We start from the raw sequence: 27,417 nt of genomic DNA on the forward strand, positions 1-27,417 counted from the left end.
GTGGCATACGATATTTCTCTGACTGTTTTAAGGTAAACTGGATCTGAGAATCACAGCATGAGATTTGGAATCATCAGACATTTATACAATAGAAGTATTCGGACTAAAATTCTCAGTGAAATTTTTATAAAAGAGGCTGGTGTGTGTGTGTGTGTGTGTGTGTGTGTGTGTGTGTGTGTGTATTCTAAATGCTGGCAATAGACTGTCAAAACAGATAAAGATTCCTCCCTAAAAGAACAACTTTTATTTCGAGTATCTACTGAAATAAGCAGAGAATAATACCGTAACTAGCAAGTTCTACAGTGCCTTGCGGTTTTCTTTCTGTATTGTTTATCTTGTTGGCTATGCTACAGATATTTTCCCAACAATTTAAGATGCCATTTTCTCTGATTAGTTCTATCATTTCTGAAAACGTTTTCTCTTTAACTATTATAACTTATCTTAGATAACAAAAACTTTTCTATTGGCTATTTTATTTATTTGCATTTCAAATGTTCTCTCCTTTTCCAGTTTCCCCTTTGGATTTACTATTATAATTTTTAAGGTCAAGGTCCCCCTTTTCTGTAGCTGCCGTTCTAAGTTGTCTTTGGGTTTTTGAGCAACTAGACTATAGCATTGACCTGTATGATATATGGGGATCTGTGTCTGGGGAGGAGGGCCGTGTGCAGTTGGTAATGCAGCCTGATTTCCTTCTTTGAAGTTTTTCATCCGTTAGGAGCTTTATTTTCCACTTTCAGGCAGCATCTTCTCAATCAATATTTAGTTATCTCCCTGCACTTACCCCGATTCATGAATGATCTGTGTCTTAGGATTTTAAACTCTTCGCTTGGTCACTTCTCATCTTCCTCAAGCATTGTGTAGCTGGCAGGTCTTTCACTCCATGTTTTAAAATGAGAACGCTGCGTCTGATTTCCAAGGTCACCAGTGTTCTGTGGTGTCCTGTCTGAAAATATCCACATGGTCCACTATTTTCAGTGCATCCAAATTCTTGGATGGGTTCTTGTGAATGTTTTTCAATATGGTTGTCACAAGGCTGCTTGTGAGTTTGTTTCCATGGCGCTGGGGAACAAGCCAGGACCGCATTGTCAGGGAAGCTCTTCATCTTGCATCATTGAGTGGTGATTTCAAACTATTCATCGCTAACCTTTAATATCTGCCTTGCCAAACAGTTATTGATCACTGTTTGCCCTGTCTCTGTGTCTCTTTCCCTGATGTGTATGTATTTGTGTTGTATGTACACGCTATTTTAGTTGTTTTTATCAGGAACTCATATAGTCATAGATTATAATTATTGCCTTTGATCTATTAATTGTAAGCTCATTCTCTTGAGCAGGTATGTTCCAGGTCCTCAACTCATGTTCTGGTGTGAGTAGGGACCCTAAACTCCTGATGGGCTCTGAATTCCAGTCTCTGATTTTCCCACACAATCAACACCAAAGTTTGGATCTCTTTGTAAATATTTTCTATTTGGTTTCCCTATAAGCTTCCTTACAAATAGAGCTTTGTACAGAGGCTAAAAGAACATATGGATTTCTTACTTCAAAATCTCTTTGGGTCAGTGTGAGCATGTTTATCTGGTTTCTTGACTCGGTATTTCACAAGGTGACCCTGGATAGAGCTGGAGAGACTATAACTATAACTCCAAACTCAAAAACATTGTTGGAAGGATTGGGGCTTTGCTTATAGATAGGCACAGTCAGCCCTTACATCTCATAGAAAGCTCACCATTTTTTACTGGCCCCTGGCAATCCACTTGGAGATTTCTAACTGCATTTAGCTGTATCTGCAATCTTTCACCTTTGCTCTAATTCTCATACGCAGACTTATGAAGGTCAGGACAGGCTCAAATTACAATTTGTGTCAAGAATCATGGGACAGCGTTGAATCAGGAGCATTCCACTTAATTGCTCTTTTCTAAGTTGCTTATATTTTCAATTTAGTATGCAAGAAAGGCGCTCAATCAAAGCCTTTACCACTGTTGTAACTTTATAGTTACAACATAGTTGTAACATGCTAATTGGATGCTTTCTCTAACTTTTGACACACGAAGTAAGTTTAACCAAACAACATTTTGTAGGAGGACTAAGTTATGTCTCCCTCAAATTCTGATAAGTTTGGTTGTTCTCTGTACTGAAAACATCGTTCTTTTGTTTTCGATCTCATTGTGTTTGATAATCTCTTTACAGTTGTTCTGAGAGGGAGGGGAAATAGGGAGTCATCAACCCAATAGGGAGAAACATGACTGTACACAACTATTTGAGTATTTTGCAAAAGCCAACTGTGTCTCCTTTGAAATTCGAATTCATTGACTCTGCATAAGATAGTACATAGAGAGTTTTGATTTTTTGCCTACTTTATAAAGTTCTGTTGATCTAGAAGGGTGACTAGAGAAACTTAGAGGTTTTATATTCCAATGACAGAAACAGGCAGATTTAAATAAATGATGACTACACCAATCTTCTGCCTCCTCCCCACACTGATTCACACCGCAGTCCTGAGCCATCTTTTGCTGTAACACAGGGAAGTGATTCTCCTAATCACTTCCTTACCAATCATTGAGGGGGTAGGAGATAGTTTCTCAATCGTTAATAAGTGGAAGCTCATGATGAAATCCATAGTCCAGCCGGTTCAACCATGGCTGTCTACCAATGAAAGGTCTAAGAACACAATAGTTGTGTAGTTCACAATGCTCAATGGATGTCTAAGTCCATCTTCAGGATATATCAGAATCCCATTGGCCCTCTTTGACAGCTCTTAGCTACTGCTCCAGTACCACAGATGCCACAATGCTTCTACTAGTATGTCCCATTAAGCCTCTCTAGACTTGAAGCGTCAACCTCTGTCATAACCTAAGGTCTCAAAATTCACATTTTGACAACAGGCAGTATGATTAGACCTGTCATGGGAATACCTCACTTCTGATACTAATCTCTGTTTTAGTTCTTTTGTAAAGAGACAACATGATCATGACATCACTTAGAAGAAGAGAATCCATTTAATTGGGTTATTGTTTACAGTGTCAGAGATTTGGTCCATCATCAACATGGTGGGGATTGTGGTGGCCTGTAGGCAGGTATAGTGCTGGAGAAGGAGTTGAGAGCTCTACATATTGATTTGGAGAGAGAGAGACAGAGACAGACAGAGAGGGACAGCGACAGAGACACAGAGAGAGATAGAGAGAAGTAGAGTCAGAGAGGGAGAAATAGAGAGACAGAGACAGACAGAGAGAAACAGAGAAAACAAGAGAAAGACAGAGATGAGACAGGTTCTGGGCTTATCATATATAGGCTTTTGAAATCTCAAAGCACACCTCCATTGAGGCAATTCCCCCAGCAAGGACCCACCCCTGTCCTTCTAATCCTCTCAAATAGTGTCACACTCTGGTGACTAAGCATCTAAATATATGAGCCTATGAGGTCCATTATTATTCAAGCCGCCATATCCTTACTGTAGGAACGTCAGGAGTTCTCAGCAGTCATCGTGGTAATATGAATTATCTGAATCAATTTTCTTAGGAAGCTTGACAGTAAGAGAACTGTCTGCTGTCTGGAGGTTGAATGCCTTGAAGTTAGAGTAATTCATCAATAATATGTGTGACAACTAAAACCTTTGAATATTTTAATATTCCATTTAATGAAACTCACAGCATCAACACTTAATTACATCATTGGAGAAAAAATGTAAAATTGCCATAAAGATTGGCCTACCTCAGTGTCTGAAGCTGTTTTAGCATTCATTGTTTGGCTAGTCCCATAAAGATTTCATAATAATATCAATATGAACATGTGGTTCTTAGTAAAAATTGCTAATAAAAATATGGGGAAGCATGATATATATATATGTGTGTATATATATATATATATATATATATATATATATATATATATATATATATTTCCACACCCCCTATGCTAATAGTGCTAGAGATCTTCATTTCCCTCCTTTCAAGTCAATGAGTAGACAAAAATTATATTTTTAAGGAATCTAGGAAGACTGCAGCTTAAACTACACAATCACAGCATCTTTCAAAAGAAATTTCAAAACAACACTAGCAGAAACATCAGTAATTATTAAGTTCATATCAACATCCAAATCATACAATATATAAGATTAAGAAAAATCTGTTTACTGAGGCAGAATGGCATCCATTGAACACAAAGTTTCCCTACCAAGCCGTGGTTCCCAACCTTCCTAACACTGCGAACCTTTAATACTGTTCCTCCTATTGTAGTGACTCCCAACCATAAAATTATTTAATTGCTACTTCATACCTGCAATTTTGCCACTGTTATAAATCATAGATATCTGCTTTATAGGATATCTGATATGTGATTCCAGAGTGGTTGCAACCCACAGGTTGAGAACAACTGCTATGAAGGTTCGTGTGCTAAAAGCTTAGGGGAAGCTGACGTTAATCTTTCTGGTGATTGGCTCTGAGAAATCTGCCTTCACCAGTGAACATATCCATTGAGAGGTTCATATTTTCATGCCCTTTGGAGGAAGATGTGAAAGTGAGAAGGTGACTCACCTGTTGGAAGCTGGCCACTGAGGTACAATGGCGAAACTACTGTGCTGTATCTCCAGCCACTTCTTTGCATCCCTGTCCTGAAGTAACCACATTTGCTCTCCCAGAGACTCCCTACTCTGATACATTTGGCCCACTGATTCACATGTCCACGCTGGCCTTCCCTTCCATAATGCACTACACCTGCTGGGCCAGGAAGCATTCATGAACCCCAAAAGACTACCAAGGAGCCAATTCCGATTCAATCCTACTAGGGTTTCTTGATTGAACCTTGAGCTTGGACCACACCACCATCTCCAGTGCAGTAGAGAGGGTGCCAAACTGAGCCCAGTTTCAGGCAAGTAATTATAGAGGCAAGAAGGAAAGGGAGGGGGTATTGCCTTAGTTAGGGTCTTATTGCTATGAAGAGACACCATGACCAGTGTAAGTTTTATAAAGGACAACATTTAATTGGGGCTGGCTTAGAGGCTCAGAGGTTCAGTCCATTATCATCAAGGCAGGAGCATGGCAGCATCTAGGCAGGCATGATGCAGGGGGAGCTGAGTTCTACATCTTTACCTGAAGGAAGCCAGGGACAGACTGAGCATCCTCAGGCAGCTAGGAGGAGGATCTCCAAGCCCACCCCACAGTGACACTCTTCCTCCAACAAGGCCACATCTTCTAATAGTACCACTCGCTGGGCCAAGCATAAGCAAGCCATCACAGGTATGTAGCCAGGTATACATTTGATTGAGGGGCCATTATGGCCTTTAACTTAATTGGCTGGTGCTAGGAGCCAAACCATAAACTTAACTTGTTTTCCTCCTGATTGGTGCTTTGTGATGGTTTGTATATGCTCAGCCCAGGGAGGAGCATTATTAGAAGGTGTGGCCCTGTTAGAGTAGGTATACCACTGTGGGCACGGGCTTCAAGACCCTCATCCTAGTTGCCTGGAAGCCAGTCTTCTGCTAGCAGCCTTCAGATGAAGATGTACAACTCTTAGCTCCTCTTGTACCAGGCCTGCCTGGATGTTGCCATATTCCTGCCTTGATGATAATAGACTGACCCTCTGAACCTGTAAGCCAGCCCCAATTAACTGTTGTCTTTATAAGGGTTGCCTTGGTCATGGTGTCTGTTCACAGCAGTAAGACCCTAACCAATACATGATTGTTAGGAAGTGAAGTGTCAGGCGCAGGCTTGTAATATGGAGGTGCACATTTGTTGGGGAATAACCTGAAAACTGGTGCTAAACACAGGTCTTATTGGGAAAGCGGGTGCTAGTACCAGCCTGTTAGTTCAACCTTACGTCATTTTCTGTAAGATGCAGTCTAAATCCAAAAGATCTGGTCTCTCACACCCTCTTAAACCATTAAGGAGAGTAAGCTGCTCTTCACGGTGTCTCCTGTCATGTATGCAGGCTTATTAATAAGAAAATTCATGAATGTGGAATCTAGCACACTAATGTAAGGAGAGATTAAACATTTCATACGTGCTTGAAGTCAGCTTCTGAGGGCTCTATTGAAACACTTGCTTCGGGCCATCCAGTGACCCTCTGGGAAGGTCTTAGTAAGCTTGAGATCACGATGCTGTGTCGGCGCCAGCACCGACACGGTACCGAGAATCGGGCGAAAGCCTACGGGATGAAAGAAACACACATACACACACACAGGTTATCGTGTCAAGCCAGGAGAGGAAGAGAGGAAGAGAGAGAGGGAGGAAGAGAGAGAGAGAGAGAGAGAGACAGAGACAGAGACAGAGAGACAGAGGAAGAGTGGAAGAGCGGAAGGAAGAGTGAGAGTGAGGAAGAAGAGTGAGAGAGAGGAAGAAGAGTGAGAGTGGGGAAGAAGAGTGAGAGACTCCTGTAGCTTTATTCACCACTTATATACCCAAGTCTCCAGGTAGAAAATATCTGGGAAGCACAGTGGGAAACCCTGGCTCGTGACTACCTGGCTCTTGACTTCCGTAACAAAAGACCAACTACTGAATTAATTAGGGAGAAATCTGAGAAGACCAGCCTAAATCTCAAGGATAAAGGCTGAGGAAGCAAAAGGCAGAAGTAAATTGACCACCACCCAGGTGTGGTCCAGGTGTGTCAGTTCCACATGCATCAGCCGGGCTCAGCAGAGGTCATGCAGTGGAGACACCCGGTGTTACTACTTGGTCTTTTCTTCCTGTGCCATAAATACATGGGAGAGGCCTCTGTCCAACAATCCCATGACTTTTACTGTGGCCATGCAGTTACAAAGCGGCCAGGCCCAAATCCAATATGGCACTACAATGCTGTGAGAGGACACATTTTAGTCACAGAGAGGAAGAACAGCCTGACTCAGAGATGCTCAGGCAGGACCCATCTCTCCCCTCTGATCAAATCCTGGTGCTAATCACGTAGCCAGGTATGGCACCAGAGGTCTGTCATCATGTCAGGGACCCCAAATCAGGGACCAAATCACCAACCATGAGCAGGCAAGCCTCTTGTCCGTGGACAATACTCACTTTTCCTCTGGTGGTACTCACTAGCTGCCTGTAGGTCCTCATCTAGGGGTGTGGTCTTGTGCGATTAAACCCTTCCGTGTTGGCATATGTCAGTTGGTATTTTCCTTGTGCAGGTCTTATTGGGGCATCCATATTGTTGGGAGTTCCTAAGAGTGGCTTTCCTGCCCTGTAGAGAAGAGACTCTCTCCCAGCAGACATCCTTCTCTAGCTTTCCCAATCTTGTCACCCGCTCTGTGACATTCCCTGACAAATAGGTAGGGTGCTCATGCTCTAGATCTATCCACTGAGGTTGGCCACCCCAGGGTCAGTTTTTTTTCCTGCTTGTCTTTAAGACTAGGGGAGTCCTAAATGTGGGAAATAGTTGAAGTGTTTGCTTTGTTTCATTTTGTCAATTCTTAGGGTTGACATTAGCATGACTGTGTCAAGGATCTCAATGCCCCAGAGCCAACAGGAACATCAAAACCTTCTGGTCAGAATGAAGGAAATGGCAAATCCATCCCTGGTCCATGTGTGGATGGTGACAGTGTGTGCAGGAACTGTCCAGCAGGCTCCTCTTTCCAGATGTTTATAGCCTGAGAGTCTCCCCCGTAGAGCCCTCCTACCAAAAGTAGTTAACCTGCCTCTTTAGCATTCAGTAGATCTGTGTCCTCTATCTAGATATATAAAATAAAAGCACCCCGTTTCATGGCTTCTGGTGTATCACCCACCCACCCCCATAATGTATAGCTCTGCCAATCCCAGTTTTCCCACATTTGTGTCTGTGCGTCTTTCCTTCCCTCCTTACTTGTCCCCTACTTAGATCAGACAGGTCATTCCCTAAACTATGCAGCTTTCAGCACCAAACAATATGAAACTCAATTGCATAAACACACGCGTAATTGCCCAATGCCCCATTTCCTAGGAAAAGCGAAATATTTTTGAGAAAATACAACGATTGCATTTCTGATAGAATATTATTAAATAATGGAATGGAAATACGTGCGGACCTCGAAACTTTGGTTTGAAAGACTTGGTTGGATGAAAGGGGCGTCAAAGCAAAAAGGAGAAACGAGATGCCTATTGTAGTTTCTGGAAAGACTGCAAAGCAACTTTCAACTCAAGAGAGTCCAGCTAAATGGAGCTGTTTTTAGTATGAAGAATCTTGAGATAGATTAGGAGATGAGAGTGAGTGTGTTATATATAAACAAAAGAAAATGTTTTCCCAGTTTTGAAGGAACTCAAAACAGAAACCAGATCCAAGTTGATCTTGCACACATCTCCATTTTTGAAGATCTATTAGTCTCTCTGGTAAGGAATACAGACAGGTGACTCACGCCTAAGCATCACCACGAGGCTGGGCTGCAAGGAGGGCTTTTAATAAAGACCTCAAACTTGGGCAGGGTTTGCTTAATTGTTTTGGACAGCAGCTCGGCTAGAAGGCGTCTGAGCGCAGAAAGCCCCGCTCTGTTGACGCCATCAACTGTGCCAAAATTTATTTGAGGATCAACCTGCTTCCAATGGCCTTACCCTGATACAAAATCGTAGAGTGAATCTGAAGACTTAGTAGCTAGCCAAACATGCAAACACTATGAAATTGTGCTTTAGAACAGAAGATCTGTCATTTACATTATGCATCATACACAGCTACAGCCTCATATAGGTCTTGAGGTAGATTCTCCCGAGTTCAATCGCAGCTTCACCTACATAACAAGGTCCAGACCCGGAAGAACTCCACAGCAAAGCTCTCTTAAAGCAATAATCAAGTCTTTGCACAGTTTATATTTTCTAAATAGAAAATAAAATAAAACCACATACTAAAAAGAAATTACTGTGGAATCGTCTATATGGCTTTGCCAGAATGAATCAAATAATAATGTAAGTAACCTCTCATGTTTAAGTCATGGAGTTTGAAGTGTTAAAAGTTACATTTGTTTTTCAAATTTTGCAGAATATCTAAGAGGTTCCGTATGTCACCTTAGAAGCCCCAGGTGATATTTTTGTTTTGTATCATCCGGTAATAGGTCATTTGTTTCCTAACAAGATATTTGTGAAGAATTTAGCATATTTATACGTGTTTTATTGTATCTATTTGCTGGTTGCATGTGGACACACACCTGTATGTGCTCATGTGTCATGGGACATGTGTGGTTATAGAGAATAGCTCATGGGAGCCAATGCCCTTCTCTACCATGTAGGTTTGGGACTTGACGGCAGGTGACTTTTTACTTAGTGAGCCACATTTACTCACAGGCCCAACAATTTGCATTTAAATGTTATTTTGCCCTAAATATTGTACAATAATCTACATTATGTTTTACAGCCTTTTGACAACCTAAGAATTTCTACTTAATAAAATTAAAGTGAACTTTCAAGAGAAAAGTATTCAATATGCAAATCAACTTAAGAAGTAGAATAAAGTTCTTACAGGAAGCAGTGATATTTTATAATTCAATATTCAAATTTAATAAATACCTTGATTATGTAATTAAAACCTCCTTGCTTGAATATGAATGTATAATTCAATTATTGAAGGCGTATTAGATTTCTAGCATATATATTCGTTACACACAGTAAACTTTATATGGATGACCAGGCTGGTAGGGGGGTCATCAGCTACATCTACATTTCATGGGCAAACAGCAAACGCTATGATTTTCCAATTCATCTCAACCCTGAACTTCATTACAAATTTCCACTATTAGATTGTGCCATTGTAAAATCAAGCCCTGTGTCCCACAGATGTGAGTCTATTACACGTGTGAATGGCCTTGAATCACTGTGATGCAGCGGTTCCTAGAAGTGATTTATACAGAATTATTTTTTCAGCTTTACATCAAACCGGTACTTGGCAGCCTTTTAGAGGAGGACTTACTGTGGGTTGTTTGTCTGTGCTCTAAAAAGTGTGTGTGTGTGTATGTGTGTGTGGACTGGAGAAATGGCTCAGCCATTAAAGGCTAGGCTCACAACCAAAAAGTGTGTAGAGGGTGGATGGTGTTACTTCCCACCATGGGCCTTTCCCTCTTATTCCATGAATGAATTTTTGATAATTGTATATGGTCATAAATTTTGGGACTTATGAGGCTTTGTTTTCCCCTTTTCTGTGCACTTTTCTATGGTGATACATGATTCTGCATAAACACGCCCATCCGTTGTTCAGGATAAATGATGCCATCACCACACAACGTTCTCACTTTCAATTTGGGTTCTCAAAGAAAACCTAGCAGAAAGACTTGCAGTGTGAAATTACAGACCCTGGTGCATATTCAGATTGAACAAAGGTTGAAGTCAGAGAAAATAGGCCCCGAATCTTCAATGAAACACGGGACGATACTCTACTAAAAATGCAAACTCAGGGGTTTCGGATTATGGCTATGTCCAAGATACGGTTAGATTATATGAACAGTGCTGTGTAAGAAGGTTGACCTTTGGATCAGAGTCGTTATATTATTTACTGACAGGGTCCTCTATTTACAGCATAGTTGCCTTTAAACAAACACAAGGCACACAGAGATGCCTGGGTATATAAAGGTATTTGCTGCCAAACCTGACAGCTGAGTAAGTGCCCCCTGGGGACCCACATACTGGAAGGAGAGAATCTAAATGTAAAGTTACTCTGTGACCTCCACAAGGTCACCATGACATGTGCTTGTCCACATACACACATACAAATAAGTCAATAAATACTGTCATAATTTTAAAGAAACTTGGCTGGTGTTTATTAAGGTGAAAAAAACAGATTTAAAAAACCCTCAAAAATGTTCACATAAGGGTTGGGGATTTAGCTCAGTGGTAGAGCGCTTGCCTAGCAAGCACAAGGCCCTGGGTTCAGTCCCCAGCTCTGAAAAAAAAGAGAAGAAAAAAAAATGTTCGCATAAGTAACTGATTTCTTTACTATTTTAAGATAAATGTCTCTAACAGTAATTACTAACATCACTTAAGTGTTTATGGGAAAAGGCAGGAATTTTGCAGAGTTTTGTTCAAATTCAGAATTATACTCTTGTGGCCAGGGGTGGGGAGCACAGTTTCTGGCTTATAGGAAGGCTTGTATGTTATGAGCCGAGGAAAATCTACTTGTCATGATGGTTTAATGTAGGGGTCTCCCATAGTCTCCTTCAACAAGGAATCAGTTATCATTCTTACCTGTTGATATGCTACAAAGATTGTCATTTGGAAAACATTTTAAATCCCCATTGGGATCGCACAATCATTTCCCATCCCCCACCCCCAAACTTCAAGTACTTGCTGACAGGAGTCAGATATGGGTGTATCCTAAGAGGCTCTGCCAGAGCCCTGCTGATACAGATGAGGATGGTTGCAGCTAACCATAGGACTGAACAAGGGGACCCCAATATAGGACTTAGAGAAAAGACCAAAGAAGCTCAAGGGGTTTGCAACACCACAGGAAGAACAACAATATCAACCAACCAGATACCCCAGAGCTCTCAGAGATTAAACCACCAACCAAAGAGTAAACAAGGGGGCACTCCAAGAGATGGCATTGTCCAGCATCAATGGGAAGGAAAGCTCTTGGTTCTGTGAAGGCTTATTTCCCCCCAGTGTAGGATAATGCCAGAGTGTTGAAGTGGGAGTGGGTGAGCGTGAGTGGGAGCATCCTCACAGAAGCAGAGGAAGGGAGTATTGGAGAGAGGGGGAAGGTGATAATATTTGAAACATAAATACATAAAATATCCGAACTTCAGTAAACGATACTTAAGGGTCTTATTTACTTTATACGTGTCTCCTTCTAGGAAGCCTGAAATACAGGTTCCTGAATAGTCATGTTGCCCTTTTGGAGGAAACATCCTGCCTTTTGTACAGATGATAGAAGCAGGGTGAACCTATCTTGAAGTTTTATCGAGTTATTCAAAACCAAGGGCATGCTTGAATTCATTGTCTGATTCAATTTTCTCATGAAGGCATCACCTGCCCTTTAAACTTTTACAAATATATATATATATACTTTATTAGTAAATATGTTAGTATATGTTATTAGTATATGTATTAGTAATATGTAATGAGAAGAAACTATTTTACAATGCATGTAAATATCGTGTTAAAACTTTCATCTTTCTCTGTGCAGTGATCCCAGATCTGGCAACTGGACATCGCAGACTTTTATCTTGTGCAAAGCCATGACTTTAGAGATGCCAATACAGCAATAATTTCATAGAGCTTTGACTTCTAGGAATACTCTTGGAAGGCAAGAAAATAACAGCAGCAGTCTCTGAGGAATAGCTCCCGAAGTCGACCACAGCATGCCACATACAAATCTGTCATCGCCACAGAAATTCCAGCTTTGTTATGAGAGAAAGAATTTTTTTAAGACAAAAATCTTGTATATTATAAACCCACAATATAGCTATTTTTTTCCTCCAAGTGTGATGTTCTCCTCTTCTTTAAAGATTTTTGGGTCACTTTAATAAATATTTTCCATTCCAGTAAGAAAACTAAAAATTTATGAATTTTAAGAGCTTTAGTATATTGTGTCAGCACTCGGCAGAAGCAGAAGCTGAGGCAGAGGTAAGGTTGTCATAAGTTCAGGGTCAGTATGGGTTAAATATGAGTTCTGGGCTATCCATGGCTTCATAATATGGCCCTGTCTTAAGAAAGAGAGACAGCCTACAAATATTGGGGGTCTGGGGGAATATAAATGGCTTAAGAAATCCTTTTGTCCTCCAAGACAGGGTCTCAGTAGTAGACTTGTCCTGGAACTCACTATTTAGATCAGGCTAGCCTAGAACTCACAGAGATCAGCTTGCATCTTCTTCCCAAATGCTGGGATTTAAGACATTTGCCACTCTGCCCAGAATTAATCAATAAATAAATCTGGTATTGACAATAGTTGACATGTATGTAACATCTACTTGTCTATTCTAAGGATTAAGTTTGTTTGGTGAAGAAAATGGGCCCCCAACTGGTGGCTCATTCTTGAAATCCCATAACTAGGGAGGTGAAGGTAATGCATGAGTTTAGGTCCAACCTTGGCTATGTGGTAAAATACAAGCTAGCCTGGGCTACAGAGTGGAACCTTGCCTCAAAGAAACAAACAACAACAATCATCAAAAGAAAGACGATGGGAGTTAGAGGCCTATGAAGTAAGTACCTGGTGGTTATCTCCAAAGCCCTTCCTGATGGATTTGTTTCAACATGAACAAAACTTTAGAAGATGAAGAGATTGTGAAGCTCTGAGGGCAGTGGCCACGCCCTCATTCTTCACAGAGTGGGGCATGTTGTACCTCTTTACAAAGGGCAATGCCAACATTAGGGTTCTGTCCCCTTTATCTTACAAAGGCGTCAAGTGAAAATGGCAGCCTGTCAGGGGTCTATGTAACCAAATACATTGCCAGAGAAGGCTCACATACATTCAATAGAGTCTACCTACCAGATACATGTAACAAAAAAAAAAAAAAGCATAGCCATAGGATCCTAAGAGCATCCACTCTCTTCAATCCTCCTGTCATGCATCCTACATCAAAATGTCAATGTGAAAATAATAAAATGAACGATGCTTTCTAATGTTAATTCATTATTGTAAAGTCCACAAAATCATCTGTTCATATCAACTCCTGTCAAAGTATAACAGGGTAATAAAGTAGGCTTGCACACAGGAATCTTTAGCCATGAAGCTTCCTTCATGGGACCCTTTGCATCTTGGGAGTGCTTTTTTTTTTTTTTCAAATTTCCACAGCTACAATGCTTTCCCTCTCAGCTTGCCTAGTAGTGTTCGCCTGGGTTACCTGGCTTCCCTTCAGTAAGACAATGGTCTCAGATAAGCTAAAGGGTGTCTCTTGAGGCCATGCTTCTTAAATCTTTCATTGCACTCCAGTGTTACTACAAGGAGACCATAAGGAACTCCCAGTCTGTAGGCAGGTAAAGACTCTGTTAATTATCGCAGCAGATGCCACCTACAACATAGCATCCAATATAAGACAATGGCTGTTTCTCTCTCTCTCTCTCTCTCTCTCTCTCTCTCTCTCTCTCTGTGTGTGTGTGTGTGTGTGTGTGTGTGTGTGTGTATGTGTGTGTGTTTCCAAGCATTTAATATGTAAGGACAGTTCCAGTCTCTATCTTCATGTGGATAACATAAATTTCTGTATGTTAAAATTTCCTGCATTTGAGGGGCTGTCTGTCACTCTGTTGCCTGTCTTTGGAAACTTGTACTTCTATTTGGTTGCCCAGTCTAGCCTAAATAGGAGAGGGTGTGCCCTGTCTTACTGCACCTTGATATGCCATGGCTGCTTGATGCCCATGGGAAGCCTGCCCTTTTATAAAGAGAAAAGGGGAGGAGTGGAGATGGGGAAGGAGAGGTAGAGGAGGGGTTGGGAGATGAGGACACAGGGGAAACTTCTTTCGGGATGTAATATTAGTTAATTAATTAATTAAATATGTCCTGCATTCATGGAAGCAAGTCATCTGATCTGTAGCATGCCACTTCAGACATCAGCATGATTATTATCAGGTTTCTGGAAAACAGATGATAAACAGAGCCAAGCGAAAGAAGGCCATGCAAAAATAAGGAAAAGGCGCTAACTATACACGTCAGAAACGATACCAGCAAAAGCATCCTGTCCACATCTCAGAGCATTGCTTTCAACAGTTCCTCTGTGAACATCATGGCCTGGTTGAATTCTGGCATCAGGGTGACACTATGCTCACATAGTCAGTCACCTGGGATGAGTTCCCTTCTTTGTGATAAGGTTCATGGTTTACACCTTGCAGAAGGTTGCCATTCCTTTCTGAAGCATCCAATAGGATTCAACAGGAATATTTGCGTGCTTGGGATTTTTTATTTTTTTGTCACCACAAGGCAATTGGTTATTGCAAGGGATTACTCACATCTGTTTCTTTTGTTGCTATGTTTCGATTTGTTAAAAGCAACCCACCAGATTTCATCAATTCAGTCATTCATGGGCACCACAAGGTAAAGACTCCAATATTATTTCTACATATCCATACTTTTAATGATAAAGCTCACTACATAGGTGAAATTGATAATTGCCAGTTTTGTTTTTTTCCTTATATATATTGGAAAATGTGTTTGATGTATTTACCTGTTTGAAGGCATGTCAATTGTTTGTTTTATATAATTCACTAATGTAGATTTGTCTATGCTTGTGTATATGCAAGTGGGTGGTGTGTGTGTGTCTGTGTGTGTGTGTGTGTGTCTGTGTGTGTGTGTGTGTCTGTGTGTCTGTGTGTGTACCCTCCATGGAACATGAGGAAGTTAAATTTCAGGAAGTTCGATGTCTCCATTCACTACATGGCTCTGGGTGTTAAATGCAGGTCCTCTGACTTGGTGGCCAGTCCCAACTAATCTCCATAGCCAAACAATCATAGTTTTTTTTACAGTTTATCTTTAGCCTGGTTTATTTCTCTCTCTCTCTCTCTCTCTCTCTCTCTCTCTCTCTCTCTCTCTCGTCTTTATAATTTTAAGCACTACATAAACCTTGTTTTGAACTTGTTCTTTTTATAGCTTTATGTCCATCAATGTTGTCGATATGGGATATGGACGTTGTAATCGGTTACATAATGATCTACTTTGTAAATTTCTTTTTATGTCCTGCCTCAGGCCAGTGACACAAACTTTGGTATTTCTGCTTCCAGCATTATTTGTTCGAAACATCCTACATGTTCTTTGTAGTTTCTTAATTCGTCTCCTTGATTTTTTTCACGAATACAGTTTTGTTTTAACTGTCATAGAACTGGAAACTTTTTATCCTTTCTCCTGGATTCTTGGTGCTGTGTTCAGAGTACATGCAATGTATAATAACTATTATCCTTTTGAGTTACTAGTGACTTATGTTTCAGCTAAATGTAACTCTTGATACACTTTCCTGAGCTCTTTGAATCAGTGTGGAGCCACTTCTGGGATAACCTTTGAACCACGTGCACATAAGTTCTGTTGACTGAAATGACCGTTCATCTTCAGTATCCCCACTTGTCTCTGTCAACTCATCACTTGTCATGAAAAGAAAGTCAAATATATATGTATGTGTATGTGCATGTGTGTATGTGTGTATGCACGTATATGTGTGTGTGTGTGTATATATGTATGTGTGTATATATATGTGTGTGTGTGTGTGTGTGTGTGTGTGTGTTTGTGTGTGTATTTATCATTTTCTATTCCTTCTAATTTTGTTTAAGTAAATTTGGTGAATTGAGAAACTCTGTCTTTCCCATAGATTGATCTTTCTATCATAAGGACTAACTCATGCATCATAGACGACTTTCCACGGCTTCTATTTCCTCAGATGTTACTATGGCCATTCGAGCTTCCTAAATATTCAGTTCTCAGGCAATGTTTACCTTTCTGTCCTTTTATTTCTTTGACGTTTGTTTAATTAGGTCTGTGTGCATGCGTGTGTGTGCTTATGCGTGGGCATGTGGGCGTGGGCGTTTGTGTGTGCAGGTGCACGTAGAAACCAGAAGAAGGTTTCTGATTGCCTGAAATTGGAGTTACATGTGGCTCTGAGCTAACCATGGGGTCCTCTGCAACAGCAGCAAGAGCTCTTAAGTACAGAACCACCCCTCTAGGCTCAGCTCATGATTTTGTATTTAACTCACATCTGTTTGTCCCTTCCACTTCCTCCCCCCTCAGGTCTTGAATTTTAATTCAGTCCAAACACTCCCCCCACTTCCCTCCCTTCCCCCCTTCCCCCTTTCCCCCCTTCCCAACCTTCCCCCTTCTTCCCCTTCCCCCCTTCCCCCTTCCCCCTTTCCCCTTCCCCCCCTCGAGCTGAGGATCAAACCCAGGGCCTTGCGCTTGCTAGGCAAGTGCTCTACCACTGAGCTAAATCCCCAACCCCAACCCTTCCCCTTTTAAAAAACCTTTTTTCACTTAATAACATGGGCTCCACTGCAGGTACTGCTCAAGTGATTATTTTCCTGTTAGCCTTTGCTCCGTTACTTTTGCTCCACCAGCCACTGTGTGCGACAAGGGGGCATCTCATTATTTCCCTGAGGTCTCCACGCTTAGCCTGGCTGAGAGCTCTAACACCCTTTCCAAATTCCTTCCAACAGTTACTTATCATTTTAAGAAAAGAAATACTCTAGAAAATTATACTCTGTATTTAAATGTCTATCCCTTTCAGCTCTCTCTGCTCCATGTTTTAAATACGAATTTTCGGTTGGTTGCACGTTCTTTGTTAAATTATATGGGTTGCCCGGTCCTTGCAGCCCATAAGGATTAACGAACAATTTGTTCAGTTGTTTAAAACAATTTCGTTTCCACGGGGTATTTATTTCACATTTACCTCACGAGAATTTGATTTAGGCTACCAACTGAGAAGATGATCCATTGCCACAGTTTGGGAAATATTTTCTTTCTCTCGTTCTAGAGACCTGTTAAAGTTGGTATTTGGAGGTCTTCAATGGTCACCATCTTTCTTTCCCTATGTTCGTACAGTGCTCGGCCCTGAGGACATCTCCCGATAGCTCTCTGCACTTAGAACTCTAATTTAGCTCCTGTTACCTGGGAGCCCAACTTAGGTTCTCTAATTGTTAGAGCACAAGAGTTTGTATTCAAATACACAGCGAACTACAAACACACACGGGGCAACCATAGACAACAACAAGCACGTTCAGGTTTGTGTGTGGGCATGACATCGACCCAGGGGTTTGCAATTCTTATAATCCATGCTTTGCAGCAACACTATTTATTTGCACTGGTGTTGTGTGGTTAAAGAGAGATTGGTTTCAGTAGGGTTTGTTTGTCCGGTTTTTTTTTTTTTTTCTTTTTTTTTTCTTTTTCGGAGCTGGAGACTGAACCTAGGGTCTCGTGCTTGCTAGGCAAGTGCTCTACCGGTGAGCTAAATCCCCAATCCCTCAGTAGGGTTCGTAATAGAGTTCACTTTGGATAGCCCAGAATTTGACGTCATTGACCTTACCTCAAACCAACTCATCTCAACATTTCCATTATCTATTCAGTCTCTAATAATGCAATGTATATAGTCTGATACAATTTCATATCACGATTGTGGTGATGCCATGACTCTATAGCCTGGGGCACTTATAAAAGAACTGATCTTTATCTGAAAATGTACTATGAGAATTTTCTAATTTTTATGTTATATTCAATAATTAAGATGTCCATAAAATCAATTCATTTCATTGTGCTTAATAAATATTCAAGAATATTGAACTTGAATGAGTATTTTTCATTTATTTTTACTTATTTGTACAAAGGTTATCTTCAATCTATATGTATAATTTTGAGGATTCTGTATTACTAATTAAGAACATACACATATAAATTTCAATTTTAATATAGTGAACAAAATCGGCTTTGTAATTAATCTAGGAGTAAAACATTATTCCATTAATTGTACTCATCCACATTATTACTTTTGTTCATTCTTATTCTGAAAAATCATAATTATTTTACAATCACATTAACACTACAGTATCCTAACTACCATAGTAAGTATAATAAATTGTCATTAGTTTTGTGGTACTTAAAGTATTTCTCAAAAGAATAAAGAAACTAAAGTCTGAGAAATTAGTGAGGAGACAGCTCAATTAATCAGAAAGCAGAGTGTACGTAGAAGCAATGAGGAATTAATCAAATCCAGATAAGTGAGTGTGTCTTGGTTTATAGAAAAAAAGGTTGCGTTTCACAGGCTATCTGTTCTATTCCCTTATGAGCAACTGAATGGACCATTATAAGAGGGAAAGGCCCATGCTCTGCCACATAGTTTTAGCAAGTCAAGACTACCTACATATCTTATAAACTAAGGTCGGAAAACTGCACAACAAAGATGGGAATACGTTACTCAATTCATAATATATTGGGGCATAAACAAAGATGCCAATCAAGACCTCACAGTCCCTGACTCATGCTTCAAACTAGGTTTTCATATTTTTATTTTGTTTAACAGAACATTTCTATTAAGCTTTTGAGAATTTCATACATAAAGGCACTCCCCAATCCTCCCTGTAAACTCTTCCCAAATCCTTCTTCTCAACTCCCAATCCCTCCTGAATTCATGCCATCCTTTCCAATGACCCACTGATTCCAGTCTGTTCTGGCCATACTGTCACAGGTCTGGAGCCACCCACGAGATCATGCTCTATTCTCTAGGGGCCATATTCTTAAAGGAAAAATTTCTTATAAATAAATTTTAAGAGAAGACACTAAAACTATAAAATTTAAATTTTAAAGACAAGTTATCTTATAAATAAAATTCTGAGAGGCTTTAACATTGAAGACACCTTTATTATCCAGGATGTAAAACTATACATAATTAGGCTTCAGTCCTCATTGTTAAGTAACTCTTGAAATGAAAAGCTGAATCTTCTTAGAACCTGGAGGTTACTCCGTTTTTAACCCACGAAGAAGTTAAGATGAATTTCGATCAGAGAACATTGAATGGTGACGCTATTTGTAAATAATGAGAGCTCAAGGTTTTTAGAAAATGTATTTTTCAAAAATGCTTTTTTTAGTATTTACTAAAGGGGACAAGTAAATGATCAATGCTATATGCTGTAGGAACAGCTTAATAGGTATTTCTGAAACTAGGGCAAAGCATTTTCTATAATTTATATCACAGTGAGATGAAAGGAAAAGATTTTATGGGAATGTGGGGCTGTATGGAAGTTCAAGTCAGGGAAATGGTTGGACATTTTTGTGCTTCTTTTCCGTTAACTCTGACTTGATTACTGAGGTGGGGGTTTTGCGACCTTTCCTGACTTGGTCTCCAACAGCCTAGCTCAGATGTCCCTCATACTGCATAGTGGGACCACAGGCTGATGCCACCATGCCTTGCCGCCCACCCAAGAGCTGCATGGAGAATCTTAAGTTTCTCCCCATCATGCATAAGTCTTTGAAGTTTAGCTTATATGATATTTTAAGTTAATATTTAAATTAGAAAAACATTTGAGTACACATCACATTGTAGGAGATTGCTTCAGAAAGGGGTCTTTCATATCACGCTGCCAGTCAAACGAAGATGCGAGGGACATGCCCAGCAGAGGTCCTTTGCCCATAGCTACTGCTACACTGTATCAAGGTGACAAACAAGCAAAATAAAGGCAAAATTTTGTATGAGGAAGATTTATACTTGTTCACTGTGACAAGCTATGCCTGCCTACAGATGGAGGCAGGCTGGTTTAAAAAATTAACAGATTTAAACAGAGGGTAAAAATGCACTGCCCCTGGGTATCGGTGACACTGACTAAGGGGCCTGAGAACAGGGCAGGGCCATAGTTAATCCCTTTTTAACTTTTAGTACAGAAATGTTCTAAACATTATAAAAATAAGTAAGCATCTCCCTTATTCTAGCTCTCCAATGTATAGCCATGACACTTCTTTTTCATATCCCATCGAGTACATTTGAAGAAACCAATTTCCATTGATAAAGTGAAAACTCTAAAAATCACCTGGTCTGTTGTACTGCTCGGCGATGACTGTGGCAGAACACATACACCTCTAACTCCAGAAACTGCAAGGCGAAGGTAGGAATGTGAACGGTCAAGGTCAATTTAGCAGCGTAGTAAGTTTAAAGCCTACCTGGGCTACATGACACTTGTCCTTAAAAAAATTAAAAAAAAAAAAAAGAGTATCCAGTAAAATTCCCAATGTCCACGAATATAAATCTAGCTATTTTAAAATTGTACTTCTCAAAACTTCTTTCCTCACTAAATATTAAACACTTTAATACTTTTATTGCATTTTATTTTGTCTCTTTTTTTTCCTTCGGAGCTGAGGACCAAACCCAGGGCCTTGAGCTTGCTAGGCAAGGGCTCTACCACTGAACTGAATCCCCAACCCCATTGCATTTTAAAAGTAGATACATTTTCCCGTCTTTAGCAGTGACCGGAGTGTTCACACGTAGACAAGATAAGTTAAAATATGGAAACATGTTTAGAAACTATATAGATAATTCTTAATTAAATTCTAGATAAGGAACATCAAAAAGTTCTATGGAATTTTAATGAAATTATTAGCAATTTGAAATATATATATATGTATATATGTATATATATATATATACTTAAAAATAGGTCTAGATGATTGGCATGGGGAGCCAACTCAGTGCTTAAGAATAGTTGGTGCTCTAGAAAAGCCTCTCTCCTGGTTCCTGTGTGAACAGCATTTCAGTCTACAAATACACACACACACACACACACACACACACACACACACACACACACACACATTAAAAATAAATTTTTAAATGGATAGTTCTCTACAGATGTTAATTATTCACAGCAATGACAATTGTGACGGACATATACTGGGAAATACATGCCTTTTGAAAAACTCTTATGTAAATTTGATTTTGCTATTCTTTTCAGAAACTCGCTAAATGGCTCATTAAGATTCTAAAGTGATCAAGAATCACCTCTAAGGAGAAGTGACAATCACCAAATTATTATCCACAGAGAGCGTGTAGAAAGCACAGAATACCTATCTCTCTATTGTTTTAGCTTGTATGCAGCCTTGGGGCGTTTCTAGTGAATGGGAAATGAATATACAGCGTTAATTTCCAATGAGAAGGATCCATTCAAGTCCAGTCATTTACATAAAGAAGGAAAGCTGGAAAAGGTGACAAGATGTCCCATGAGAAATTTGGCCCCCGTCTGAAAGGAAAGGCCTTTCACCAAGCAACAAGAACCCAAGACAAAAGTAGGATGGCTGAACCTTTGCAGCACTTGCTGGTAAGGACTTCCTATGGCATCTTCACAGGCACAAGTGAATGGATAAACAGGGATGGCTTCAGAAAAGCGGACAGAAAGAAACACTAATTTCTCAGGGGAATATGCAGATTTCAACACCACTTGAATAGTCTTCCTTGCTGTGATGCTGACCTCTCTGGCTTAAGTAACCTAGCTAGAGACAGGCACTCTGATGAGGAGAGACAGGTTCGCTTCCTGTGAGGGTTGGGTTGTGCCAGACAAATGTGATGAGTGAAGTGATTCAAGTGTCTGTCGTAATACAGTTGGCCAACCAGACTCCCCTGCCCCCTTTCCCACCCCAGAGCTCTGAGGGACGAAACCATCAACCAGAGTACACAAAGAGGGACTCATGTTTAAAGCCACATATGTAGCAGAGGATGGCCTTGTCAGACATCAATGGGAGAAGAGGCCTTTGGTCCTGTGAAGGCTTGATGCCCCAGTGTAGGGGAGTGCCAGGGCGGGGAGTTGGGAGGGAGTAGGTGGGTGGGTGGGGGAGCATCCTCACAGAAGCAGAGTTCATGGAGAAGGGAAAGGAGAAAGGGGATAACATTTGAAATGTGAATAAATAAAATATCCAATTAAAAAACAATCAAAGCAGAGGCTAGAGACATGGATTAGTGGTTAAGAGCACTGGTTGGTTTCCCAAAGGACTCGGGTTCAAATCCCAGCACCCATGTGTCACCTCACAACTGTCTGTAACTCCAGTTCCAGGGGATGTGGCTCCCGCACACCCACACACGTAAGATAAATTATTTTTTAAAATTAGCCATTGGGAGATAGGATGAGAGTCGCGACAGAATGCAGTGCTGTGGCTTTTTCATGGCAGAATGTTTGGGGCGGGTGGAGTACAAGCCAGAGTACAAGCCTGACACCGGAATGCATCTAAAGAGAAACACCTAAAGAAATGTTCAACATCTTTAGTCATAAGGGAAATGCAAATCAAAACAACCCTGAGATTTCACCTCACACCAGTGAGAATGGCTAAGATCAAAAACTCAGGTGACAACAAATGCTGGCGAGGATGTGGAGAAAGAGGAACACTCCTCCACTGTTGGTGGGATTGCAGACTGGTACAACCATTCTGGAAATCAGTCTGGAGGTTCCTCAGAAAATTGGACATTGAACTACCTGAGGATCCAGCTACACCTCTCTTGGGCATATACCCAAAAGATGCCCCAACATATAAAAAAGACACGTGCTCCACTATGTTCATCGCAGCCTTATTTATAATAGCCAGAAGCTGGAAAGAACCCAAATGCCCTTCAACAGAGGAATGGATACAGAAAATGTGGTACATCTACACAATGGAATATTACTCAGCTATCAAAAACAATGCCTTTATGAAATTCATAGATAAATGGTTGGAACTGGAAAATATCATCCTGAGTGAGGTAACCCAATCACAGAAAGACATACATGGTATGCACTCATTGATAAGTGGCTATTAGCCCAAATGCTTGAATTACCTTAGATGCCTAGAACAAATGAAACTCAAGACGGATGATCAAAATGTGAATGCTTCACTCCTTCTTTAAAAGGGGGAACAAGAATATCCTTTTTTTTTTTTTTTTTTTGGTTCTTTTTTTCGGAGCTGGGGACCGAACCCAGGGCCTTGCGCTTCCTAGGCAAGCGCTCTACCACTGAGCTAAATCCCCAGCCCCTGAACAAGAATATCCTTGGCAGGGAATAGAGAGGCAAAGATTAAAACAGAGACAGAAGGAACACCCATTCAGAGCCTGTCCCACATGTGGCCCATACATATACAGTCATCCAATTAGACAAGATGGATGAAGCAAAGAAGTGCAGACCGACAGGAGCCGGATGTAGATCTCTCCTGAGAGACACAGCCAGAATACAGCAAATACAGAGGCGAATGCCAGCAGTAAACCACTGAACTGAGAACAGGACCCCCGTTGAAGGAATCAGAGAAAGAACTGGAAGAGCTTGAAGGGCCCCGTGACCCCTTATGTACAACAATGCCAAGCAACCAGAGCTTCCAGGGACTAAGCCACTACCTAAAGACTATACATGGACTGACCCTGGACTCTGACCTCATAGGTAGCAATGAATATCCTAGTAAGAGCACCAGTGGAAGGGGAAGCCCTGGGTCCTGCTAAGACTGAACCCCCAGTGAACGTGATTGTTGGGGGGAGGGCGGTAATGGGGAGAGGGTGGGGAGGGGAACACCCATCAAGAAGGGGAGGGGGGGATTAGGGGGATGTTGGCCCAGAAACCGGGAAAGGGAATAACACTCGAAATGTAAATAAGAAATACTCAAGTTAATAAAAAAAAAAAAAAGAGAGAGAGAGAGAGAGAGAGAGAGAGAGCAGAGGAGAACCGCCGCTTTAACTTCCGTAGCTTCAGCCTCTTTGCTCTGAAGAACCCATTTCCACTTTTGCTGGGCACAGCATGCTGAACATTATCTCAATTTAGTCACACATACAGTCTATCAACCTTTTGTCGTCCAAGAAAATAGCACATAAAATATTGCTAGTCATGGTAACGGGAACATTGGGTGTTTATTTTTAGGGCAATGTACTCTTAAAATGATACCTAAGCGGGTGTATCTGAAGGAATGGCTGGAGCAGAACACTCATGGTTTTGAGAACAGAATCCCTCACGCACAACACATAATCTTCAAGGTGGCATCCTTAAGCCTAGAATCAGAACCATTAGCAACAGGTCAGAGTAGGAACCTGTAAATACTTCATAGGAGGTTTTATGGATTCGAGTGTTTTTGCAAACACTCAGAGAAGATACGAAAATAAATAATTCTGAAAAGGTTCCTAGATCCCTAAATATTTAAAACCTTGCTATTTCCGGAGCTTCTCATCATGTAGCGGTATTCACTCCCGATAGTCATTTCAAAGGAGAACGTGTTGATCTTTTGTTCATGACTGGTTTTTCCCCACCAAAGGTTTTTCAAATGCTTTAAAAATGAAGCCTTCATTTGGTTTTAATGAGTTTTGTTTTCACGTTGTCAGGAGGTGTTAGCGACGAATCTGGTTCAAGAGAACATTTTCATTCTGTGTCCTATTTTTTGACCTGTGTCACTTCAAACCTTTCATTATGTTCGCGGCCTGCAAAGTGCCATCTTCACATTGAAATGTGTTGTTTATATAAAGCGTTCTCAAACCAAAGAAAGTAAAGTTCCAGAAGCAGCTAACTTCCCAGCAATATACTGAACATCTCCCCACGCCCCATTGCCAATCAGCTTGGAATGTAAACCTTAATTCTTCCTTATCTAGATCGCTTAACAGAGTTCATCCCTGGAGGGCATTTAAAGGCTGGATGTGGGTGGGGACATGGGAAAGACACACAATCTAAATAGAGCTCTTCATCCTTTCCCATATTTGAAGCTGCAGATAAGTACCACAGATACACTTGAGAAAGTGCTGGAAGGTCCACATTAGAATCTCTCATACACCTTGATGATGACATTATTATAAATAATTATTATTATGTTATAATATGAAATTATGATAATTTCATATTATAAATAAACTATACTTGGTGAACAGAGTCCAAGTTTACAGTAACCCATGGCTAGAGTTGATATCAGTTTGTTGGGTCTCCATTTTTTTCAGATATTTTATTTGTTCCACCGAAATTGGATCTGTTTAAAACACGGCAATATCGATTTATTTAAAGAAGCAGAGGGTTTGTAAATACGTTTTACAGGGACAAATTAATATGAGACAAAGATGGGAAAGTACATTCAGATTTCACGTGATAAAATTTTGACATGGACGTCATAAAATATGAGAAGTAGAATATTCATTCATTGCAGCCCAGTTCTGGGCGATGTCAATGGCTAGCCAGTCTTTAGCCATTAGCAAGGAAAAAGGAAAGGTGGATGGATGCTTGCAGTCTGACAGCTCTGTGAACCAGGCTCACTGCATGATGGACATCTGAACAGAGCTGTAGACACACTTCCCACAAGCACTAGCAAAAATGCTACAGACCTTTGTGATAAGGGAAGTGACAAACAACAGCTGTAAAACCCCATCACCATTCAAAGAGAGTCTAGAGAGGTACTTAGGAAAGTACACGAGGGGTTGGGGATTTAGCTCAGTGGTAGAGCGCTTGCCTAGCAAGCGCAAGGCCCTGGGTTCGATCCCCAGCTCCAGAAAAAACAAAACAAAACAAAACAAAAAAAAAAACAAGTACACGAGACAAAAAGCACACACAGCGAGACAGACAGATGAACAAATGGGCAGACAGACAGACAGATGGACAGAGAGACAGACAGAGGGGCCAAAACCAGTGAGAAAACCCAATCCAGTCATCACTCTAAGTTCACATGTTCAACTAATTTTGTTTTTTGCAAAGGTGTCTAAAAGACACAACGGTGAAGGACAATCTCTCTAGTAAATCTTGTTTGGAACGATTGGATTTATGCATAACTTATAGGAAGGGCAGACTCTTATCAGGTCAGCCACAGAATAGTACAGAGTGAAGAAAAGTCCTGACCATAAGAGAATAAACCCACTAACAGAGAACACAGAGAGATGTTCCTAGGTATCGGCCTCGTCTTTAAAAAAAAAATCACATCAACATTTGAGGCTATAAAAGTATGCAGTAAACCAGTCTGAAAGCTTTACAGCAAATAAATAAGGGGGCAGTTTACAAGTAGGGAAACATTTGTCAACCATCTAATAGGCAAGGAGCCAATGGTCAAGACTGGTAAAGACTCGTACTGCTCCATTGTGAGAAAGTCAGAGCAAACCTCCTGAATGTATACTTCTGCAAAGAACACACAAATCAGAGATAGGTAACAAGACACAGAGTACTGGGTACAATTCCCTGCATTTGTTTGGATGTATAGAAGGTGAAGGGGAGAACCTAGCCATGGTGGGAACATGGCCTGGACACTCTTGGGAGATGTGTGGAGAAACACTGAGTCGTCTAAAGGTGTCAATGTTGCAATGTTGGTCTGTGTGTTACCCAACGCTCCCCATGGATACAGAAATTAAACAAAGGTCATTGCCACCTGACAGGGTCTCTTGGCTTTTGTTCTCACTGTAGATTTGTTCCAAATAGCCACGATCCGTAAACAATCTGCCGAAGAGTTATGGGCTATGCTTACAAGGGACAGTTATTTAGCCATTAAAAATATAATTTTTTTAAATATACAAGTCCAAACAGAGATACAGAGATATTGTAAGATCTTCCTTCCATGTGGAGTCAATTATTAAAATTTAAATATAGAGTAGAAATGGTGAAAATGTCAACCGTAGGGAGGAACAGAAGAGGAGAGAGGAGGGTGAGAGGACTTATCGCGTGTAGGTTAATGAGAATATCTGTGTAGATTATGTCAGATGCTGTGTGCAGAACAGTCTTGGCATAAGGATCTCATGAAATACAGTGTATTGTATGATTCATGCTGTAAAGCAGAATGTAGTTACTGTGGCCAAATACTAGGGGAACTGTGGGTGATTATATATATATATATATATATATATATATATATATACACACATATACGCTTCACTCCAGCAACTCTTCAGTTTCTACAAACCCACAAACCCACCATGGCTTGTGTCACATACCTTAAACTGTAACTAATGAAATTAAACTTTAAAGAACCTATGTTGTTTTTCAAACTGTCCTACGGCTACTTATATACGCTCTTTTCAAATGTCTTTTTTTTTTTTTTTTTTTTTTACCATCCATGGTTTTGGATTGGGTAACATCACTCTAACAATTGTTAAAATACTAGTCAAGGTATTTCCTTTTGTGCTCAAACCACCAGGCAAAGACTT

The 27,417-nt window shown here is 40.5% G+C and overlaps 1 protein-coding gene across 1 annotated transcript in view; it reads right to left on the minus strand.

Moving 5' to 3' along the window:
• The window catches only part of Zwint (ZW10 interacting kinetochore protein), a 451,143-nt gene that overhangs the window by 201,935 nt on the left and 221,791 nt on the right, over window positions 1–27,417 (minus strand). The gene's annotated exons all lie outside the window — the stretch shown is intronic.

Source organism: Rattus norvegicus, chromosome 20 (assembly GCF_036323735.1).
Source record: "Rattus norvegicus strain BN/NHsdMcwi chromosome 20, GRCr8, whole genome shotgun sequence".
Classification (NCBI taxonomy): Eukaryota; Metazoa; Chordata; class Mammalia; order Rodentia; family Muridae; genus Rattus; species Rattus norvegicus.